We start from the raw sequence: 20,399 nt of genomic DNA on the forward strand, positions 1-20,399 counted from the left end.
TCTTATTTTCAACAATCCCTCAGTCTTTTGTTGTCTTTCGTGACTGACACTGCTAAACAGCACTGATCAGTTAATCTACAGACTGTGCCTCAATTTGGGTTTGTCTGATGTTTTCTCATGATCGGATTGAGGTTATTTTGGGGAAAGACACTTTAGAGGTGATGTGCCCTTCTCACTGCATCAAATCAGAAGGTATGTTGGTATTTCTGGTGATGTTAGCCATATATATATATATATATATGGCAAAATACTTGGAGACTATGCAAATACTCTGTTTCTACTTGAATCTCAGCTTGCTAATTTTAGCATCCACTGGGTGCTAATCATGCCTACGGTAATTTTTACTGTGTATTCTAATAGTGAATTTATTATTTTTGTCTTTCCTTCCACATTTATTAACTGGAATTCTTCTGTAAGGAAAAGCTGTGATTTCACCCCTCATTTATTTATTTACTCATTTGTTTATTTCTATCAGCATGAACAGATATTTTAAAGAATCTGATTTTGGTCAACTATCATTCTTTGGAAAGAAAATAGATAAAATTTAAGAAAAAATGGGGAAAATAGTAGAGATCTATAACTCCCCATCGATATTATAAAGTCAATTTTGTTTTTGTTTTTGTTTTTGTTTTTTGAGACGGAGTCTCACTCTGTCTCCCAGGCTGGAGTGCAGTGGCGCAATCTCGGCTCACTGTAACCTGCACCTCCCAGGTTCAAGTGATTCTCCTGCCTCAGCCTACCAAGTAGCTGGGATTACAGACATGTGCCACCACGCCTGGCTAATTTTTGTATTTTTAGTAGACACAAGGTTTTATCATGTTGGCCAGGCTGGTCTTGAACTCCTGACCTTAATTGATCAGCCTGCCTTGGCCTCCCAAAGTGCTGGGATTGCAGGCATGAGCCACCACGCCCAGCTGTTTTTCTTCTAAACAGGCTAAACCTTAAAAAATTTACCAACTTGTTTTATTCTTATAATTTAAGTAAAAATTATTTCAAAATATATATGAAAAAATAGAGCATTAGAAATTAGTGTACAGATTTAAATATTGGTGCATGTAAATTCTGGGCTCTAGATTTGTTATTTCTTTTACGTTGTCTAATTCCACAAACATTTACTATTCATACACACACACCATAAATATTTTTAAAATAAAATTCACTATGTTTTAAATATAAATTTATGAAGTAATCAGTATTTGCTGAATAAAATATAACTTGACTCAAAGAGTTCTGCTTCCAGTAATGGCAGAAATGTTTGTATCAGATTAACCCTCCTGCAGATAGGAAAAACATTTTAAAGCTATGTAAAGGCACTGGAGATTGACTTAAAACAGGCAGAAAATGGGGAAGGAGTGGCCTGATCTTGAAAGAAGAGAACCACACTGGGTGAGATGTGTGTTTATGTGCTTTTCCCCTGAAGGCACTCACGAGTCCACTTGGTGCAGGGTGACTAGAATTCAATCTGAAAGCCACAGTCTATTGGCTTGAGATATCAAGTGATAAGAGTTCAAAATTGCCATAGTGGCTGGCAATAGAGAACAGAAATCCCAGAAAGGAAAGAGAACCACAGGGGAAGGAAGAAGACTGAAAAATTACATATAAATTCCCCTCAAATATATGGCTAACCCCCAAACTACATACATGAAGGGGAGATTCCAAGGATTTCAATGGAGAGCAACAGCTGGAGGGTTGAAAGGCCTGTGCAGATATTCCAGCTGCTGCTCATGAGGGGAGAAAGAGTTTAGAGTTTGACTTCTATCAAGTTAGAGGGACTTAATAACATCTTAGGCTTTCCATTGAAAATTCAAAGAGACCATGAGGTTAGATTGAAGAGTATGTCTTAGGACTAAGGGCAAAACCAAAATACACCTGACCTTAACAAATACAAAACCAAGCCTCCACAAGGTCATAGTGATCAGCCAGTAATTTAATTAGAGGAAGAAAAAATGAATTCACAGTTTCTGCAATGTACCATTTATAATGTTGGTTATATGATCAAAAATTACTAAAAATGAGAAAAAGGAGATAAATGGGATCCATTGTCAAGAGAATAATGAACCAAAAACCAACCCTGAGAAGACCTAGTTGTAGAAATTAGCACATATTAAAGCTCTAAAGAAGCTATAATAGATATGTTCAAACTTGAACATAGCAATAAAAGATATGATCACAATGAATAAACAGATGAAAAATTCTACCAGAAAATGAAAAACCAAAAATAAACTAAACAGAAATTCTAGAACTGAAAAGTGCATTATCTGAAATGAAAAATTCAGGCTGGGCATGGTGGCTCACGCCTGTAATCCCAGCACTTTGGGAAGCAAGGCAGGAGGATAGCTTGAGCCCAGGAGTTCAGGACCAGCCTGGGCAATGTAGTGAGATCCTGTCTCTACAAAAAATAGAAAAAATTGGCCAGGCCCAGTGACTTACACCTAGCACTTTGGAGGCCGAGGTGGGCGGATCACCTGAGGTCAGGAGTTTGTGACAAGCCTGGCAAACATGGTGAAATCCCATCTCTACCAAAAATACAAAAATTAGCTGGGCACGGTGGCACGTGCCTGTAATCCCAGCTACTTGGGAGGCAGAGGGAGGAGAATTGCTGGAACCCAGGTGGTGGAGGCTGCAGTAAGCCGAGACTGCACCACTGTACTCCAGCCTTGGCAACAGATTGAGATTCTGTCTCAAAAAAAAAAAAAAAAAAGAAAAAGAAAAAAGAAAAATTAGTTGGGCGTGGTAGTGCACACCTGTAGTCCCAGCTACTCAGGAGGCTGGGGTGGGCGGTTGCTTGAGCCCAGAAGGTCAAGGCTGCAGTAAGCCATGTTCATGCCACTGCACTTTAGCCTGAGCAACAGAGTGAGACCCTGTCTCAAAAAAATCAAAAAATTTACTGGAGAGGCTTAAAAAGCAGACTGGAAGTGACAGAAGAAAAGGTCAATGAAGACAGATAAATTGAAAAAAAAAAAAAGACAGATAAACTGAAATCATATAAACTGAAGAACAGAGAGAAAACAAGGAGAAAAGAAAAGAAAAAAAAAGATCGGTCTTAGTCACTGTGTGGGACAATTCTGGGTTATCTAGAATATATGCGTGGCTGGAGTCCAAGGAAGGGAGAAGAGAACGGTATAGCAAAGAAGTTATAAAAATAGTGATCAAATACTTCCCCAAATTTTGTGAAAACTAGTGGCTTTCTGATTTAAGATCAGCAAACCCCAGTCATGTTAAAAATACAAAGAAAACAACATATAGGCCCATCACAGTCAGAACTGATGAAAATGAGTGACAAAGATAAAACCTTGAATGCAGCCAAGGAGAAAGGGGATGTTATGTATCTAGGAGTAATGATATAAATAATGTCAGGCTTTTCATAAAAAATGAAGGCTAGAAGACAAGGGAATAATATTTTTATTTCACTGCAACCTCCGCCTCCCGGGTTCAAGCAATTCTCCCGCCTCAGCCTCCTGAGTAGCTGGGACTATAGGTGTGCGCCACCATGCCCAGATAATTTTTGTATTTTTAGTAGAGACAGGGTTTCACCATATTGCCAGGCTGGTCTCAAACTCCTGACCTCAGGTGATAGACCCAACCTTGGCCTCCCAAAGTGCTGGGATTATAGGCATGAACCACCACGCCCAGCTGGGAACAATATTTTTAAAGTGCTGAAAAGAAAAAAATCTTAAACCAGGTTTCCTATGTTAGGAAAGGGGTGGGGTGGCTCATGCCTATAATCCCAACATTTTGGGAAGCCAATGCAGGAGGATTGCTTGAGCTCTGGAGTTCAAGACCAGCCTGGACAACATAGGGAGAGACCCCATCTCTACCAAAAACAAGAAAGAAAGAAGAGAGAGAAGAGAAGAGAAGAGAGGAAAAGAAAAGAAGAAGGAAGGAAGGAAGGAAGGAAGGAAGGAAGGAAGGAAGGAAGGAAGGAAGGAAAACAAAATATGGAAAGAAAGAAATCTAGAATAAACCCTGTGGGGTTGAATTAGAATTGGAGTTATCAATGTGAACTAATGGCTTTCAAAGTATATAAATATAGATGTAAAAGAAAAGTCAGTGTTTGAATCTTGGTTTCTAAATACCAAGGTCAGTGTTTGAATCTTGGTTTCTAAATACCATTCTGCACTGAAGGGAATCATACATTCATGGAAATACGGTTGACTCCAGGACTGACCAGGGAAACTATAAGATGGAAATACTCAGAGAATGATGAAGATATGTCAAAGGGGGCATGGAAGCCTGCCTAAAGAGGCTTTCAGTAGCCCAATATGAAACAATCACAATATTAAAATAAAAGATATTAACATATTATAATCTGTTGAATAAACAGGAAACATTTCTTCAAAAACACAAATTACCAAAATTGACACATGAAACAGAAAATCTGAACAGCTCTATACCTCTAAAAGAAATTCAAATTGCTCTAAAAAATCTTGCCACATAAATTTAAATAATAAGTTTAAAAAATCTTTCACAAAGAAAACTACAGGCCCAAGTGGTTTCACTCGTGAATTCTATGAAATCCGAAGGAAGAAACACCACCAGGATTATACACAAGTGCTTTTAGAAAACAGAGGAGGATGGGAGGAAGATTTCCCAATTCATTTTATGAGACCAGCATAACCCTGATACCAAAACCTGGCAAACACTTAAAAAACTACAAACCAGTACCTCACATGAAACAGACACAAAAATTCTTAACAAAAATCAAGGTAATTCGTCATATTAACAGAATAAAGGGGGCAAAATCCTATATGATATATCTCAGATGAAAAAAAAAAGGTAGCTATCTATCTGCCTGTCTATTTTTGGAGATAGTTTCTCATTCTGTTGCCCAGGCTGGAGTGCAGTGGTGTGATCATAACTCACTGTAGCCTCCAATTCAGTGGGCTCCAGTGATCCTCCCACTTCGGCCTCCCAAAGTGTTGGGATTACAGGCGTGAGTCACCACACCCAGCCCCTCACAGACTTCTTTTTTTTTTTTTTTTTTTTTTGAGACGGAGTCTCGCTCTATCGCCCAGGCTGGAGTGCAATGGCGCAATCTCGGCTCACTGCAAGCTCCACCTCCCGGGTTCACGCCATTCTCCCGCCTCAGCCTCTCCGAGTAGCTGGGACTACAGGCGCCCGCCACCACGCCCGGCTAATTTTTTGTATTTTTAGTAGAGACAGGGTTTCACTGTGGTCTCGATCTCCTGACCTCGTGATCCGCTCGCCTCGGCCTCCCAAAGTGCTGGGATTACAAGCGTGAGCCACCGCGCCCGGCCAGACTTCTTTTTAATAGAAAGTGCTAGGTTGATTCTAAAATTTATATAGAAATGTGAACTATCTGGAATAACAAAAAATAAAACAACAAATCTAGAGAACTCACACTATCTGATTTCATGGCCCATTATATAAAACAACAATAATCAAGACACTATGGTATTTGGTGCAAGGATAGACACCTATCATTTTTCTTGTCCTCCTTGTCTACAGGGACATAAAATAGGGATGGGTCAGTGCCTTAGCTACTGTCACCCACTGCTCTGGGTCCAGCAGCAACGTTTTCTTCAGGAGGTTCGAGAATATAACTCTTATATAACTAAATGGTTTGGACAAATGAATTCATGTAATTCAATGGGGGAAAAGAAAGTCTTTTCAACAATGGTGCTGAAACAACTGAATGAAATTATGGCAAAAATAATGAAGCCCAAACTCTACTTCATGGCACGTATAAGAATTAATTTGAGATGGATCATAGAATTAAGTATAAATACTAAACTTATAAAGCTCCCAGAAGAAAACTTAGAAGAATATCTTTACAATCATGGGGTAGACAAAGAAGATTTCTTAGGTAGGACCAAAGGAAGTATCCCATCTAAAAGAAAAAACCGGCTAGGCGTGGTGGCTCATGCCTGTAAGCCCAGCACTTTGGGAGGCTGAGGCGGTCGGATCACCTAAGGTCTGGAGTTCGAGACCAGCCTGGCAACATGGTGAAACCCCGTGTCTACTAAAAATACAAAAATTAGCGCGTGGTGGCGCACGCCTGTAATCCCATCTACTCAGGAGGCTGAGGCACAAGAATCGCTTGAACCCGGGAGGCGGAGGTTGCAGTGAGCCGAAATCGTGTCACTGTACTCCAGCCTGGGCGACACAGCAAGACTCCATCTCAAAAAAAAAAAAGGAAGAAAAAATTGGTAAACTGGATTTCATCCAAATATTAGAAACTTCTCATCAAAACACACCATAAACAGGCAAGCCATAGACTGTGAGATATAATCAGAATACCTATATCTGACAAATGAATGGTATCCAGAATTCAATATAGTTGAGTCTACAACTCAATAATAAAAAGGCAAACTGCAATTTTTAAAAATGGCTAAAAACTTAAAAGATACTTCATAAATAAAATGTCTGAATAACCAATAAGCACATGAAAAAGTACTTAATATATGCTCACCAAAAATCTTTATAGAAGAACGTTTATAGTAACTTCACTTATAATGATGGAAATGGCTCAGATATCCACCAAAAGGAGACAGAAAACAAACTGCAATATATTTCTTCAACTTAATGAAAGAGAATAAACTACTGATATACACAGCAACATAGAGGAATCTCACAGACATTATGCAAAGTGAATGTCAGACCCCAAAAATATAGCATTCCATTACACAAAATTCTAGAAAAGGCAAAATTATAGTGACAGTAAGCTGATCAGTATTTGATCCATTGGTGGTGCGGAAAATAAGTAGAAAGGAGAACAAGAGACATTCCTAGGTTATGAAAATATTCTATAGTTTAATTAGGGTGGTGGTTACACAGGTGGTTAGATTTATCAAAAATTCAGACTTATACAATTAATATCTGTAAAATTCACTGTATGATAACTTCCAATAAAAGTATCTTAGGAGTAAATTTTTCCAGAGGTTTGTCCAGTCATCAATAAATGTATCATGCTATTTTTCTGAAAATACTAAGTTATAAAAAGAAAATTTGGGTGGAGCCAAGATGGCCGAATAGGAACAGCTCCGGTCTCCAGCTCCCAGCCCCAGCGACACAGAAGACTGGTGATTTCTGCATTTCTGCTTGAGGTACCGGTTTCATCTCACTAGGGAGTGCCTAACAGTGGGTGCAGGACAGACGGTGAAGCGCACTGTGCGCGAGCCGAAGCAGGGCGAGGCATTGCCTCACTCGGGAAGTGCAAGGGGTCAGGGAGTTCCCTTTCCTAGTCAAAGAAAGGGGAAACAGACGGCACCTGGAATATCGGGTCAGTCCCATCCTAATACTGCGCTTCTCCAACGGGCCTGGAAAACGGCACACTAGGAGATTGTGTCCCGCACCTGGCTCGGAGGGTCCTATGCCCACGGAGTCTCGCTGATTGCTAGCACAGCAGTCTGAGATCAAGCTGCAAGGCGGCAGCGAGGCTGGGGGAGGGGCGCCCGCCATTGCCCAGGCTTGCTTAGGTAAACAAAGCAGCCAGGAAGCTCGAACTGGGTGGAGCCCACCATAGCTCAAGGAGGCCTGCCTGCCTCTGTAGGCTCCACCTCTGGGGGCAGGGCACAGACAAACAAAAACTCAGCAAAGAACCTCCACAGACTTAAATGCCCCTGTCTGACTGACAGCTTTGAAGAGAGTAGTGGTTCTCCCAGCACGCAGCTGGAGATCTGAGAACAGACAGACTGCCTCCTAAAGTGGGTCCCTCACCCCTGAGCAGCCTAACTGGGAGGCACCCCCCCCAGTAGGGTCAGACTGACACCTCATTCAACCGGGTACTCCTCTGAGACAAAACTTTCAGAGGAACTATCAGACAGCTGAATTTGTGGTCTCACGAAAATCCGCTGTTCTGCAGCCACCGCTGCTGACACCCAGCCAAACAGGGTCTGGAGTGGACCTCTAGTAAACTCCAACAGACCTGCAGCTGAGGGTCCTGTCTGGTAGAAGGAAAACTAACAAACAGAAAGGACTTCAACACCAAAAACCCATCTGTACATCACCATCACCAAAGACAAAAAGTAGATAAAACCACAAAGATGGGGAAAAAACAGAGCAGAAAAACTGGAAACTCTAAACAACAGAGCACCTCTCCTCCTCCAAAGGAACGCAGTTCCTCACCAGCAACGGAACAAAGCTGGATGGAGGATGACTTTGATGAGTTGAGAGAAGAAGGCTTCAGACGATCAAACTACTCTGAGCTACGAGAGGAAATTCAAAACAATAGCAAAGAAGTTAAAAACTTTGAAAAAAAATTAGAAGGATGGATAACTAGAATAACCAATGGAGAGAAGGGCTTAAAGGAGCTGATGGAGCTGAAAGCCAAGTATCGAGAACTACGCGAAGATTGCAGAAGCCTCAGTAGCAGATGCGATCAACTGGAAGAAAGGGTATCACTGATGGAAGATGAAATGAATGAAATGAAGAGAGAAGGGAAGTTTAGAGAAAAAAGAATAAAAAGAAATGAACAAAGCCTCCAAGAAATTTGGGACTATGTGAAAAGACCAAACCTACGTCTGATTGGTGTACCTGAAAATGATGGGGAGAATGGAACCAAGTTGGAAAACACTCTGCAAGATATTATCCAGGAGAACTTCCCCAATCTAGCAAGGCAGGCCAGCATTCAGATTCAGGAAATACAGAGAACGCCACAAAGATACTCCTCGAGAAGGGCAACTCCAAGACACATAATTGTCAGATTCACCAAAGTTGAAATGAAGGAAAAAATGTTAAGGGCAGCCAGAGAGAAAGGTCGGGTTACCCACAAAGGGAAGCCCATCAGACTAACAGCTGATCTCTCAGCAGAAACTCTACAAGCCAGAAGAGAGTGGGGGCCGATATTCAACATTCTTAAAGAAAAGAATTTTCAACCCAGAATTTGCTATCCCGCCAAACTAAGCTTCATAAGTGAAGGAGAAATAAAATACTTTACAGACAAGCAAACGCTGAGTGATTTTGTCACCACCAGGCCTGCCCTAAAAGAGCTCCTGAAGGAAGCACTAAACATGGAAAGGAACAACCGGTTCCAGCCACTGCAAAAACATGCCAAATTGTAAAGACCATCGAGGCTAGGAAGAAACTATAGCAACTAACGAGCAAAATAACCAACTAACATCATAATGACAGGATCAGATTCACACATAACAATATTAACGTTAAATGTAAATGGGCTAAATGCTCCAATCAAAAGACACAGACTGGCAAACTGGATAAGGAGTCAGGACCCATCAGTGTGCTGTATTCAGGAAACCCATCTCACGTGCAGAGACACACATAGACTCAAAATAAAGGGATGGAGGAAGATCTATCAAGCAACTGGAAAACAAAAAAAGGCAGGGGTTGCAATCCTAGTCTCTGATAAAATAGACTTTAAACCAACAAAGATCATAAGAGACAAAGAAGGCCATTACATAATGGTAAAGGGATCAATTCAACAAGAAGAGCTAAATATCCTAAATATATATGCACCCAACACAGGAGCAGCCAGATTCATAAAGCAAGTCCTGAGTGACCTACAAAGGGACTTAAACTCCCACACAATAATAATGGGAGATTTTAACACCCCACTGTCAGCATTAGACAGATCAACGAGACAGAAAGTTAACAAGGATATCCAGGAATTGAACTCAGCTCTGCACCAAGCAGACCTAATAGACATCTACAGAACTCTCCACCCCAAGTCAACAGAATATACATTTTTTTCAGCACCACACCACACCTATTCCAAAATTGACCACATAGTTGGAAGTAAAGCTCTCCTCAGCAAATGTAAAAGAACAGAAATTATAACAAACTGTCTCTCAGACCACAGTGCAATCAAACTAGAACTCAGGATTAAGAAACTCACTCAAAACCGCTCAACTACATGGAAACTGAACAACCTGCTCCTGAATGACTATTGGGTACATAATGAAATGAAGGCAGAAATAAAGATGTTCTTTGAAACCAACGAGAACAAAGACACAACATACCAGAATCTCTGGGACACATTCAAAGCAGTGTGTAGAGGGAAATTTATAGCACTAAATGCCCACAAGAGAAAGCAGGAAAGATCCAAAATTGACACCCTAACATCACAATTAAAAGAACTAGAAAAGCAAGAGCAAACACATTCAAAAGCTAGCAGAAGGCTAGAAATAACTAAAATCAGAGCAGAACTGAAGGAAATAGAGACACAAAAAACCCTTCAAAAAATTAATGAATCCAGGAGCTGGTTTTTTTGAAAAGATCAACAAAATTGATGGACCGCTAGCAAGACTAATAAAGAAGAAAAGAGAGAAAATCAAATAGATGCAATAAAAAACGAAAAAGGGGATATCACCACCGATCCCACAGAAATACAATCTACCATCAGAGAATACTACAAACACCTCTATGCAAATAAGCTAGAAAATCTAGAAGAAATGGATAAATTCCTCGACAAATACACCCTCCCAAGACTAAACCAGGAAGAAGTTGAATCTCTGAATAGACCAATAACAGCTTCTGAAATTGTGGCAATAATCAATAGCTTACCAACCAAAAAGAGTCCAGGACCTGATGGATTCACAGCTGAATTCTACCAGAGGTACAAGGAGGAACTGGTACCATTCCTTCTGAAAGTATTCCAATCAATAGAAAAAGAGGGAATCCTCCCTAACACATTTTATGAAGCCAGCATCATCCTGATACCAAAACCTGGCAGAGACATAACCAAAAAAGAGAATTTCAGACCAATATCCTTGATGAACATTGATGCAAAAATCCTCAATAAAATACTGGCAAACCGAATCCAGCAGCACATCAAAAAGCTTATCCACCATGATCAAGTGGGCTTCATCCCTGGGATGCAAGGCTGGTTCAACATACGCAAATCAATAAATGTAATCCAGCATATAAACAGAACCAAAGACAAAAACCACATGATTATCTCAATAGATGCAGAAAAGGCCTTTGACAAAATTCAACATCTCTTCATGCTAAAAACTCTCAATAAATTAGGTATTGATGGGACGTATCTCAAAATAATAAGAGCTATCTACGACAAACCCACAGCCAATATCATACTGAATGGGCAAAAACTGGAAGCATTCCCTCTGAAAACTGGCACAAGACAGGGATGCCCTCTCTCACTGCTCCTTTTCAACATAGTGCTGGAAGTTCTGGCCAGAGCAATCAGGCAGGAGAAGGAAATAAAGGGTATTCAATTAGGAAAAGAGGAAGTCAAATTGTCCCTGTTTGCAGATGACATGATTGTATATCTAGAAAACCCCATTGTCTCAGCCCAAAATCTCCTTAAGCTGATTAGCAACTTCAGCAAAGTCTCAGGATACAAAATTAATGTACAAAAATCACAAGCATTCTTGTACACCAATAACAGACAAACAGAGAGCCAAATCATGAGCGAACTCCCATTCACAATTGCTTCAAAGAGAATAAAATACCTAGGAATCCAACTTACAAGGGATGTGAAGGACCTCTTCAAGGAGAACTACAAACCACTGCTCAATGAAATAAAAGAGGATACAAACAAATGGAAGAACATTCCATGCTCATGGGTTGGAAGAATCAATATCGTGAAAATGGCCATACTGCCCAAGGTCATTTATAGATTCAATGCCATCCCCATCAAGCTACCAATGACTTTCTTCACAGAATTGGAAAAAACTACTTTAAAGTTCATATGGAACCAAAAAAGAGCCCGCATCGCCAAGTCAATCCTAAGCCAAAAGAACAAAGCTGGAGGCATCACGCTACCTGACTTCAAACTATACTACAAGGCTACAGTAACCAAAACAGCATGGTACTGGTACCACAACAGAGACATAGATCAATGGAACAGAACAGAGCCCTCAGAAATGATGCCGCATAGCTACAACTATCTGATCTTTGACAAACCTGACAAAAACAAGAAATGGGGAAAGGATTCCCTATTTAATAAATGGTGCTGGGAAAACTGGCTAGCCATATGTAGAAAGCTGAAACTGGATCCCTTCCTTACACCTTATACAAAAATTAATTCAAGATGGATTAAAGACTTATATGTTAGACCTAAAACCATTAAAATCCTACAAGAAAACCTAGGCAATACCATTCAGGACATAGGCGTGGGCAAGGACTTCATGTCTAAAACACCAAAAGCAATGGCAACAAAAGCAAAAATCGACAAATGGGATCTCATTAAACTAAAGAGCTTCTGCACGGCAAAAGAAACTATCATCAGAGTGAACAGGCAACCTACAGAATGGGAGAAAATTTTTGCAACCTACTCATCTGACAAAGGGCTAATATCCAGAATCTACAATGAACTCAAACAAATTTACAAGAAAAAAACAAACAACCCCATCAAAAAGTGGGCAGAGGACATGAACAGACACTTCTCAAAAGAAGACATTTATGCAGCCGAAAAACACATGAAGAAATGCTCATCATCACTGGCCATCAGAGAAATGCAAATCAAAACCACAGTGAGATACCATCTCACACCAGTTAGAATGGCCATCATTAAAAAATCAGGAAACAACAGGTGCTGGAGAGGATGTGGAGAAATAGGAACACTTTTACACTGTTGGTGGGACTGTAAACTAGTTCAACCATTGTGGAAGTCAGTGTGGCGATTCCTCAGGGATCTCGAACTAGAAATACCATTTGACCCAGCCATCCCATTACTGGGTATATACCCAAAGGACTATAAATCATGCTGCTATAAAGACACATGCACACATATGTTTATTGCGGCACTATTCACAATAGCAAAGAGTTGGAACCAACCCAAATGTCCAACAACGATAGACTGGATTAAGAAAATGTGGCACATATACACCATGGAATACTATGCAGCCATAAAAAATGATGAGTTCGTGTCCTTTGTAGGGACATGGATGAAACTGGAAAACATCATTCTCAGTAAACTATCGCAAGGACAAAAAACCAAACACCGCATGTTCTCACTCATAGGTGGGAATTGAACAATGAGAACTCATGGACACAGGAAGGGGAACATCACACTCCGGGGACTGTTGTGGGGTGGGGGGAGGGGGGAGGGACAGCATTAGGAGATACACCTAATGCTAAAGGACGAGTTAATGGGTGCAGGAAATCAACATGGCACATGGATACATATGTAACAACCCTGCACATTGTCACATTGTGCACATGTACCCTAAAACCCTAAAGTATAATAAAAAAGAAAAAAGAAAAAAAAATAAATAAATAAATTAATTAATTAATTAATTAATAAAAAAAAAAAAAGAAAATTTGTTTTCCTTCAAAATTACCCTCTTTTCCCTTCATGAATGAATATGTAATAACATATTTAGGGGAATATTAGATAGATTCAGAAACTCTGTGCCAGGCCTGAGGGAGTTTCCAGAGTAGAGCTATATATAGGACTTTATTTTCTAGACATTCCATCTGTAAAATGGGTAAATGACTTCACTTATCTCCCAAGGAAGTAACACAGATCAATAAACTAAAATTTGTCATAGTTCCTTTACCACTCTGCAATTAAAAGGCTAAAACATTCAATATTTTCCATTCAATATTTTCCTATAAGACTCTTTCCAGTTTGAAATCCAACTAGTGAATATAATAGCCACAGGCAAGATAGGTTCTGTCCCCACGCAACACTTGAAAAGGTAGCTTCACTGCTGAACCAGAGGCAGAGAGTTTTGCGTTGGAGTACTTTAATACGTTTTTATATCGCATATAAAGCACATAAGCATAAACTAGTAAGATGCCTTGCTGAAAACTACCTTCTTTGTGAAAGCAGGCTGTAATTCTGAACAAGTTTTCAATTTTCACACTGCTGCTAGGGTAAAACATTTTAAAGAGTTTAATTTTTTACAATGGATTCAATGACATAGGATTATCTAACAAAGTAATGGCTAATCAATAGAAGGTTTAGTTGTCAGGTGAAACATATAACACACTAAAAGGGATTGATTGCCAGACTTGCCCTTATTTACTAGAAGGTATATATTTAAAATGACACAAACTTGTTACTGGGCTGCATTGTTTTAACCTTGCAAAAAGCTGCTTAAGAAATCTGTTCAGCAGCCCTATAGCATAACAAGATATAGTATAATGAAAATCGTTAGTGACTGGGAGTGGGGGTATAGGAAGACAGGGACTTCCAGATACATGGTAACATCAAATCATGTCCCACACAAGAATATGGTATAGAAAAAGCAAACCAAAAAGTGACATCTAAGGAAGCTGGAAGTGGGTTTTAAAAATGCCACACAGATGCTACTGAATCTTGTTCAATAGATGCAAAGCTGTATCTGCTATCAGTCCATGTTGTTTTTAGGGCAAATTTTTTTTTTAGGGCTCATGCAGATGAGCACAACAGGCTTCCTCCCACCCCCCTGCCTTTTTTAATGGTACATCCAGAGTAAGCACTGAAAACAAAATGAATTGGGCCCATATGGACTTTGACCAGCATATAAACTGTTTCCTTTATAATTTATTCCCAGTATCACAACTCTCTATATGAAAATACACTCTTTATGGTCATTGCAACCCAGGAGTTCAATACTATTTTTTTCTACTAAGTCAGTGATTACACAATTTATCAAAGAATGATTACATTAAAATACAAATAAAACAAAGCACCAACCCCCTATACGGTCTTCCTTCCTCAAAGTAATTTTAAGAAAGCCGGTTATTAAATTGCTCCTTTTTGAAGAAGGGTTTTTGTAGCTAGGCACAAATTGCCAAACCGTGTTTTCTTTAAAAAGTTATTAGACTCTAAAGGATTCAACAGAAGTGGGAAGTTATATAAACAAATCACTTCATCAGATTTGGAAAGACCACTTTTGTCTTACCTAAGAGATCTACATTAATTACCTTTAAGATCTTTTACATGGACTATTTAAAACAAGTACAATTTATTTATTTATTTCAAATGAGGTGCTTCTTCTAAAGTATTAAATAATGTCTACAAATGCAAAAGCGTTTTTATAAATAGGTAATTAAAACAGAGGACTAAAATTAAGTCAAGCTGCAAAACATTACCCAGAATGCATTGTGATTTTTTTTTTTTATTAATAAACATCCCAGGCAATTTTTTTTTTTACCCAAAGCCCAAAGCACTTTAGGGGGGCAAAAAGAGGTAGTAAGTTTTATAGAGTAAAAAACAACAATAACAACAAACAACCACACATATATAATGAAATAATGCCAAACCCCAAACGAAAGTATTTACAAGACAGTCCCTTAAGTATAGTTTGTCATATTGCAATTACACCTTGCCTACTGCCAAGCCAAAGTGCTTACTATTGATTGCCACTAGAGGGAGAAGTGTCTTAACACAAAGCAACGGCAGATAGGGAATGGGTTTTCTTGAGCAATTATCAGAACAAAGCTCCCTTGGCTGTGTGCACCTTCTAATTACTCAATACAATTAAAGTGACTAACCTAAAACAAATAGAGAAAAAAAAAACAAAACCCTGCCTGCCTGATATCAGGGACTTCATTAAACCTTTTTCCCTCATCAATCAAATCAGAAAGAAGGGAATGCCATCATATATGAACATTACAGAGCTATTAAAGGAAGCAAATTCTGTGTTTTTTTTTTTTTTTTTTTTTTTTTTAAAGAAGAAAAGGAGCTCTCTTGAAAAAAGAAATGTCTTGGTATTTACCCATCTGGATGCTGCTTGAAAATAAATTGTCCTCCAAAGATCAGAAATACAGTATGTTTTCTCTCAGTTCACTGGCTTATGAATGACTTTTTGTTGTTGTTGTTGTTTTGTTAATACACACTATAATGTCATTTTCTGTGTCAGTGATGTGCTTTTTCGTCCTACTCATCCAACTGTATAAAGGAGCTATGCCCATCAGACTTCCATGCTTATACTGGCTGATTTAAGTTCTTCACTGCTGTTTGTTGTCGATCTACTCCAAGGCAATGTATTGGCAGGAATTTTTTCAGGGAAGGGGAATATGGTAGAAAAGGAAAACAGCTACTTATTCCTTCTAAAAGACTTATGTAGTTCCTTTTATAAGGCCCAGTCATTAACAGAAGATGACAACAGTGTCATTTTTCTTTCAGCTGACAATTGTGACATTTTTCCAGCAGCGTGCAAGGTGTTGAAAACCTGGCAGCTGTTACCTCCCGGGATGAAGATACTTTTTTATCCTCCCTTGACAATTTAACTCAGTGGGTCAGCACCTTTAAAGACTGCAAAGTATCCCTGAAGAGGATGGAAGTTTGAATTACTGCTCCCTCCCTAATCAATGTAAACCCTCACTGCAGGTGAAGTCTCCATCTATAGAGGTGCATGGGGGAGGAAAATGTAATGCCCTAAGCCAGATGGTTTTTATCTTGTTTTTAAAGAATAAAGGAACAAGCTAACAAGGGAGACAGCTACTTTGTTAGCTTCTTGGCCTCTCTCATGGCTTTGCATCCCCAGGGTTCCAGCTACACAAGAGAAAGAATACAGAAAAACGTAAACACTTAAAGAAATATAACTAGAGGGCTGGCATCATGCTGCTTTCAAAGAGTTGAGAGAGCTCTACTCAATGCTTTATTTATCACTGCCCACGTTCTCAGGATGGTAAGTGGACACATACACAAAGGAAATGGGGGATGGGAGAGGGATTAGACAACGGTCACAATTTACTCAATTACAGAGAAAGGCAGGGCTGACAGATCCTATTAGCACCAATGAGAAGCAAAGAGTTGAACGTTGTAATGCCACATTTTCAAAAAGAAATGAGTACTTTCATGTATCCTCCCAGGCCTTTGCCCTTGATTGCAGATAGGAATAAAAGCTAGGAAAACAGAGGCTATCCTTTCCTTGACTTCACATTTTTAGGAGTAAAACAAAAATTGTAGCTATTTTGTACATCCTTTAAATAAAAGTTCATATTTAATGCCAAGAAATGAGATTATTCTGAAACCAAGAAAATTAACTTTCTTTACAAGGATATACTGCTCTACTTCCTCTCTCTACCCCAAACTCTTCCACCTTCAGATGCTGGAAATGAAACAAAAAAGCAGGTATACAAAATGACTTGGTGACAGACACAGGGAACAGTGTCTCTTAATTTCCACCTTCATTATTTCTTGTTCTGGTAATATTTTTGTCGGGTTTTGGAATTATTGTTATGGTGGATTTATAAGTCAAGAAGTGTTCTTTCCTTCTACGCTTCACCTTTAAATATTTATCATTTTTCCACATCTTGATTGTGCTACCTTGAGCTGTTCACTTATATTCTCAGAGCCTCATCATACATAAATATGTATGTATGTTTTTGCTGAACTATTTGGTAAGTCACAGCATGACACCTCTATTCTGTGAAAGGGTCTGGCATAAAATTCATACCATTTCTTCCTTAAATATTTGTTGAATTCTCCAGTAAAACCACATGTCCCTTCTGATGATTAATTAAATTTATTTAATAGACATCGGGCTATTCAAATTTTGCTTCACCCTGTGTTAAGAGTTTTGGTAAGTTGTATTTTTCAAGGAACTTGTTCAACTTGCCAAATTTTTGGTATAAAGTTGTTTGCTCCTCCAATATTTAGATAGCTCTCCAAATTAACATGTAGTAGTTATGTCCTATCAACAATGGCAAAACGCTATTTTTGAATATGTCAACTATAATATTAGTTAAAAACAACGCTAAATTGCTAGAATATAACTGAGCTTTTTATAATCAATAGTGAGTTTCTAAAATCCCATTAGAAATACCTGCAAAAGAATCTCAAGTTAATGAGATGCAAATCCTACTTGTATCAACACTAGGTATAAGGTGGCCTTGACATCTTTTTGTCTACAGAAGTTGACTACAGGAAAAACAAAACAAAAACAAAAAAACAAAATAGCAAATGGCACTTCATTATTGTCATATGCAATAGAGAAAAGAGGGAGTTTAAACAGCTTATATACTATGTTCTACCTTAAAAAAAATCAGCAATGGGGTAATCAAGTTCAGGGCAGTCCTGGACAGCTGCCCTGTGACCCGCTTCTATTGACCCCTGCTATTCATCACTCTTCCCTAAGATAGAGAGGGCAAGCTCCTAGGGAGTGACCACCACAATAGACAGACACAAGCCAACAGTAATCTGGTTCGAGCAAAAAACCAGATGGCACTGCAATAAATTTACAAATCTGCATTCATGGGGCTGTTAAAACACCCAGAAGCTAAAAGACTCTGAGGGCCCCAGGAGGATCTCCTACTTCCCTGTTTCTAAAGGCCATTTCTCTTTCCAAGAACATTGAGTTCATGCTCTTCACAAAGAGAATGGAGATAAAACCCTTTACAAAGAAGGGAGGAGAAAAAGCCTCATGACCTAATTAATCTCCAGAGCTTGGATCTCAACACTGAATGACAGATATTAGAAAAATCATTTCAGAGCACCATGAGGGGGGGAAAAAGGTTGTTAAAGTGGGCGGGGGGAGTAGGGAAGAGAACCTGCTAAAACAGCAATGAAAAAAACAACATTAAATCTCTTTCGAATACTGCACACAACAGATCTTGCAAGTAGAAAATGATTCAATAATGTATGCATTTATTTTTAAAATGAATCAGATTAGTCCCATGCGTGACCTGCTGGTCCATCTGTATGTGCTGGACTTAATAGGCATGATTCTCTCTCTTGCTTCAGTTTGAAGTATGAGAGAGATAAATTTAGTTTAATTTTCAACAGATCAGCCTATCCATTTTCCAAATGGACCATCTGGATCAGCCTATTAAAATTAATTTATAACTTTGCAGAGAGAAAATTCGTTTGTTAGCTTAAATAAAGTTGCCAAAACTTTTTGTTGTGTCATTGTTTTCCGACAGTTGTTTCTGTATAGTGGGCAGAGTGTTCCTACTTCCCAATTTATCTTATTCCGTATTGTCCTATTGATTTAGATGAACAGATCAGGTGTTGATTCTCCAAACAGTTAAAATTGTAACTGTCTCAACAATTACTGATCATTTGTGGATTTTTTTTTTTTTTTAAAGCTTCCTGGATGATTCAATTCTATTTACTAAACAATTATTTTTATAAAAAAAAGAAGTGTTCATCCAAAAAACATCTAACATATAGTAAATTTAAAAATGAATGTGTCACAGTTTCAAGTACTTTCCCTCTAAACACTGTATATAAACTGAAGTCAGAAGGCACAAGTAGAAACACTTTGGAAACACTGAGATCTGAGTATCAAATCACTAATTAGCTAGACAAGTCATCTAACCTCTCTAACCCTCCATTTTCTTCATCTATAAATTGGAAATCACATCATATCTAGAAACTTTACAGCGTTATTGTGAGGGTTAAATCAAATAAGCATCATGTTCATGGTGGGTGCTCAACAAATATTAGATCTCCTATTTCCTAGAACAATGCCATAAATGCAAGTAAATTAAAATTATTTTTACTGCTGCTGAGGCTCATTGTATCCAATTTTATATTAATGAATACAAGGCCAGGTGTGATGGCTCATGTCTGTAATCCCAGCACTTTGGGAGGCCAAATTGGGCAGATCACCTGAGGTCAGGAGTCTGAGAACAGCCTGGCCAACATGGCGAAACCCTGTCTCTACTAAAAATACAAAAACTAGATCGGGAATGGTGGTGGCTCATGCCTGTAATCCCAGCACTTTGGGAGGCTGAGGTGGGTGGATCACGAGGTCAAGAGTTTGCGACCAGCCTGGCCAACATGGTGAAACCCCGTTTCTACTAAAAATACAAAAATTAGCCAGGTGTGGTAGCGGGCACCTGTAGTCCCAGTTACTCAGGAGGCTGAGGCAGAAGAGTCGCTTGAACCCTGGAGGTGGAGGTTGCAGTGAGCCAAGATCACACCACTGCACTCCAGCCTGGGCGACAGAGCAAGACTCTGTCTCAAAAAAAAAAAAAAACCCAAAAATACAAAAATTAGCCAGGCATGGTGGCAGGCGCCTATAATTCCAGCTACTCAGGAGGCTGAGGCAGGAGAATCGCTTGAACCCAGAAGGGGGAGGTTGCAGTGAGCCAAGATCACGCCACTGCACTCCAGCCTGGGCGACAGAGTGAGGCTTTGTCTCAAAAATAAAAATAAAATAAAATAAATAAAAATGAATAGGTGGCACACTTATTCTCTGGCAACATCATAAGAACTTGTGTTTTTTGTTTTTGCCAAGGACATTCTAACTTTTACAAGAACACAATGGTATTGAACTTTCACAAGTAAAATGTGTTACCTTCTATTGGGGCATGGTGGTGAGCTTTTTTTTTTTTTCTTTTTTTGAGACAGAGTTTTGCTCTTGTTGCCCAGGCTGGAGTGCAATGGCGTGATCTCAGCTCACCGCAACCTCTGCCTCTGGGGTTCAAGCGATTCTCCTGCGTCAGCCTCCTTAGTAGCTGGGATTACAGGCATGCACCACCACGCCCAGTAAATTTTTGTATTTTTAGTAGAGACTGGGTTTCTCCATGTTGGTCAGGCTGGTCTCGAACTCCCGACTTCAGGTATTCGTCTG

At 39.2% G+C, this 20,399-nt stretch overlaps 1 protein-coding gene across 10 annotated transcripts in view; it reads right to left on the reverse strand.

The window, feature by feature from the left end:
• Window positions 1–20,399, reverse strand: part of BTRC (beta-transducin repeat containing E3 ubiquitin protein ligase) — a 225,697-nt gene that overhangs the window by 96,686 nt on the left and 108,612 nt on the right. The gene's annotated exons all lie outside the window — the stretch shown is intronic.

Source organism: Hylobates moloch, unplaced genomic scaffold (genome assembly GCF_009828535.3).
Source record: "Hylobates moloch isolate HMO894 unplaced genomic scaffold, HMol_V3 SCAFFOLD_3, whole genome shotgun sequence".
In the NCBI taxonomy this organism is placed as follows: domain Eukaryota; kingdom Metazoa; phylum Chordata; class Mammalia; order Primates; family Hylobatidae; genus Hylobates; species Hylobates moloch.